Source organism: Apodemus sylvaticus, chromosome 18, assembly GCF_947179515.1.
Source record: "Apodemus sylvaticus chromosome 18, mApoSyl1.1, whole genome shotgun sequence".
Lineage (NCBI taxonomy): Eukaryota > Metazoa > Chordata > Mammalia > Rodentia > Muridae > Apodemus > Apodemus sylvaticus.
Genome location: NC_067489.1, coordinates 71,255,989 through 71,260,694, shown reverse-complemented (window position 1 = coordinate 71,260,694; position 4,706 = coordinate 71,255,989).

Genomic DNA, 4,706 nt, shown 5'->3' with positions numbered 1-4,706 from the left:
ATGGCGGTGGTTGGTTTTTTGAGACAGGATCTCTCTGTATAGCCTTGGCTGTCCTGGAACTCGCTTTGTAGACCAGGCTAGCTTTGAACTCAGAGACCCACTTGGCTCTGCCTCCAGAGTGCTGGGATTCAAGTCATGTGCTGCCACCACCAGCTTGGTTCACACTTCGTATCCTACCACTCTGGGGCTGGGGTAGAAAGACTGCTGTGAGCCCAAGGCCAGCCTGAGCTACAGTCAGGCCAACAGGCAATGCTGTGAGCCCGAGGCCAGCCTGAGCTACAGCCAGGCCAACAGGCAATGCTGTGAGCCCGAGGCCAGCCTGAGCTACAGCCAGGCCAACAGGCAATAGCCAGCCAGGTCTCTAGCTCTGCACCTCTGGCAGGCAGCTCACAGTGTGCTTCTCCACGCTGTGTTTGCTGTGTATTTGTCTTCCTCTCCTGGTTTCGTTTACTTGTTGTCCAGGCTAGCCCTCCTGCCTTCACCGCTGCAGCACTGGGAAGAGGTTTGCCAATCCCGCCCTGTCCTTATCTGGTTCTAGGGAACTGAACTAAAACCACAAGCTACAAGCACCTTCACCGGCAGAGCCATCTTGCCAGCCCCTCAGTGCTGATTTCAAATAAATCATGTTTTGGGGTTTTTGATTGTTTGTTTGCTTTTTGGATTTGTTTTGTTTGTTTGTTTTTTTTCGAGACAAGGTTTCTCTGTGTAGCCCTGGCTGTCCTGGAACCCACTCTGTAGACCAGGCTGACCTCGAACTCAGAAATCCGCCTGCCTCTGCCTCCCAGAGTGCTGGGATTACAGGCGTGCGCCATCCCCGCCCGGCTTTGTTTTTTGTTTTTTTCAGGATAACTTTAGTCTTTTCTCATCTTTGTCCAAAACTGTGGCCATGTCTTCCCTCCCAGTCCAACTCATTTTCCCACCCACCTTGCCTGTCCTCTGTCGTGCAGATACTCCTGGGATCTGCTGGGATCCCTGAGGCTGGTGTAGGAAGATTTTGAGTTCAAAGCCAGCCTGGGACACACAACGAGACTCTGGAAAAAAAAAAAAACAGAAAAGAAAGAAGAAGGGAGGAGAGAAAGAACACAGAACAGATGCCTTTGGTTCCCTCCTTTCCCTCTGACCCCACAGTGTGTAGCTCCTAAGAAGGGCTCAGGGCCCGTGGCTGTGGCTCAGTTAGTGGAGTGTTTGTATCCCAGTTCACAAAGTGTTCTCCTAGCGGTCATAAAGTTCCCAGCACCCCATAAAACAAATATGGCAGCTCAGTCCTTTAATCCCAGCAGTGGATAGGCAGAGGCACATAGATCACAGAGTTTCAGGCCAGCCTGGTCGACATAGAGACACCGTCTCAAAAACAAGCAAAAGGAAAAACTGATCAGGAGTTCAAGATCGCCCTCAGATGCATCAGAAATTCTGGGCTAGCCTGGGTTACGTGAGTCATCACGCCAAAGAAACACAGGATCTCAGCGAATAACCAGGCATGTGAATGGGACAGTCTCAGGAGGCCAAAGACAAGTTAAACTGTTAAAAAATTTTTATTAAAATGTCCAAGAAGTACATTAACATCCACAGTGTCAGATACCACAAATCCACAGAACATCAAAGCTCCCAGAAAAAAACAAACCCCAGCAGGACCTGCAGCCATTCGCGCACACACACTCGCACTCCTGCATACGTGGTCCGAACAGACACACACCAAGGAGGGAAAGAGCTGAGGAGGAGGCTCCGGTCCAGAAAAGCCTAAAGCACCCCCTTCATGGAACAGGCAGTGCTGGGGCTGGGAACAGCCACTGAGCCCCAGCAGGCCACGCCCCGGTGGGACAGGCTCCAGCAGGCCACGCCTCCAGCGGGTCACGCCCCCAGTCCTTCTAGAAGGGGATTGGTGTGGTTCCTTCTGAACTGGGAAATGTTACCAAGAACCCAGCCATAGGGTCCTTTAGGGATTAGGGTCCAGTTTGCTTTTCTCAACCATTCCCAAGCCTGCTCCTGTGTGCGTACATGTGTGTGTGTGTGTGTGTGTGTGTGTGTGAGACAGCAGGTAAGAGTCTTAGATCTCTTCCCTTGAACATAAAGCAAAATTTGGAACACAGATCAAAACCAGGGTTTAGGAACTGAGCTAAGTTGGTAGTATTTGAAGCACAGTTGACAAAGTGCTTGAAGCTCAGTTGAGAGAGTGCTTGGAGCTCAGTTGACAGAGTGCTTGGAGTTCAGTTGACAGAGTGCTTGGAGCTCAGTTGACAGAGTGCTTGAAGTTCAGTTGACAGAGTGCTTGGAGCTCAGTTGACAGAGTGCTTGGAGCTCAGTTATCAGTGCTTGGAGCTCAGGTGTAGAACATTTCCTTAGTATGCACAAAACTCTGGGTTCCCTCCCTAGCATTGTGGCACCAGTCATAGTGCACACCTGCCATTCTAGCACTTTGAAAACTGAGGCAGAAGGATCAGGACTTAAAGGTCATACTCAGCTACCCACTGAATTCAAGGTCAGCCTGAGGCCTTGTCTAAAAACAAAACAAGATAAAACAAAACCCTTGCAGTAATTGTAATGCACAGAAGGAAATTCTTGCTCTAGCGTAGTCTGTAGCCTTGTCTTTCTCTGACCATCATGAGTCAAATGGGAGACTACGGGCCTGTGGGCTGCTGAGAAGACTCAAGGGCATCTCACAGGCTTCTGTTCAGAAACTGCCCCAGGCTTTCATCGCCTCCTGTGAGGGATGCAGGCTCAGTAAACACTTACGTAGGAAGAGCTGGGCATGGAGCCCAGAACCTGTGCAGACCTGTGTGCGCTTATCCCTGCCCTGCCCTGCCCTTTCCTACAGTTTTTGAAATTTTTACTTATTTTGTGCTTGTGCAGTGTTTGTGTGTGGGGTTGTGCGTGTATCGGGGACTGACCTACACTGCAGCGTTCAGAGGGGTCAAATGCTAACGTGAGAAGTTGGCTGTGATCCTCCAGGCTTCCCAAGGACTCTTCTCACAGGGATGCTGGCACCAGGAACCGCACCACCCTACCAGGCTTTGCATTTTTAAAACATGGGCTCCAGGGACTAAACTGACTTCTTCAGGCTTAGGCAGCACCACAGGGCTGAGCACATTCACAGAGCCTAGCCAGACTGCATGGGCTCTGTGGACAAACCTCTGCGAGGGCCCCGTCCCTCGCCCGGGAAGTGTTTTCTGGGTGCACATGGGAAGAGAGGATGCAAGGTGGATTCTTTCACATTTTTAAAAATGTAAAAGCAGAGAGAAGGTGTGTGTGAGTGTGTGCATGTGTGTGTGTGAATGTGTGTGTGAATTCTAAGAGCATTCTTCTTTCTACCATAGGACCATGAACACTGTAAGCATTAAGTCCATCAAGCAGGATGTGGAAACAGAAGTGGGGTGGGGCAGGGATGGGATCTGAGGCAGGAGATTTCTTGAGGTCTGCTGAAGGGGTTTAGTAAAGACAGGCTCTGGGTTAGAAAACATGGCACCATCTTGGTCCAGGCAGAAGGTTGTCTGTCTCCCTGAGAGATGGAGGGGACACAGCAGCACCCAGCACATTCTACTCTACTGGCCTCACTTCTGGACACATGGGTGCGGAAGCTTCGTCATCACAAACCCACGAAGCTGCCCCCCACGATGGCGTATGCCTGTCACCTCAGCTTCCAGGTGGTTGAGAAAGGGTGATTGCTGTGGCCTGAAACCCAGCCTAGGCTCCGGAGATCCTAGGTCAATAAAATGAAAGAAGGCTGGGTGTGGCAACTGGAGAAGCAGGGGCAGACAGATCTCCGAGTTCCACGTTAGCCTGGTATTTATAGCAAGTTCCAAGCCAGCCGGGGCTGCACAGTGAGGCCCTGTCTCAAAACAAAAACAACCCAAAACAGAACCAGCAGACCTCAGCATTGTGCTAGAGCTGGGGAGTCAGCAGGACACAAAAACTCCCCACCCCGATCGATCGCTCTGAGTACCCAAGGAGGCAGCCAAGGAGGCCAGTGCTCTAAGAGACATCACTAAGATTCAGTACACGAGAGTTCCACACTAGATTTAGTTGTCTGCACCAAGACCAAAGACCAGGGCTGATTAGTAGAGAGCACTTGCCCAATATCAGGCTCCATGCCCAGCACCAAATAAATCAGGGAGGCGCAGAGGCAGGAGGACTGAGACTTCAAGGACATCCTTCTTCAATAATGAGTTCAAGGCCAGCCTAGTCTAGGGGCTGGAGGTGTGGGCATTGTGAGGGAGGAAGAAGAAAGGGGAAAATAAGAAATCAGGTGTGTGTGTGTGTGTGTGTGTAAGCCACCCTTTGGGGGACCCCAGACCATCATGTTTACTCTGCTGGTCCTCTGCTCAAATAGAGTGACTTTAGCCAAAGCTTCACCATAGATTCAGGATGGTCCACTGTTTACTGATCCTGAATCTCTGGTGTGAAACACACTCCCCAGCACACACAGACATACTGTTGTCCCTCATAGACGCAGACTTCAGGACCTCCTGTGATGGCTGGGAAGTGATCCTAGAGGCTCAGCCAGAGCAGAGAGGCCTCTCAGGCCCAGCCACCCCTGCCAGGAGGACCTCGGTAAGGAAGGAGAGAGAGCAATCTGAGGTTTGTACAGAGGACTGACCACAGGGCTGTGGGGCTCTGGGATGTCCCCACCCTCGCTCTGGTGGCTGCTGGGTTCTGGGTCCCCAGCGGATGCTCTGGAGGTGTGGGGGCTTGTGGTTGATTCGCCTGCATCT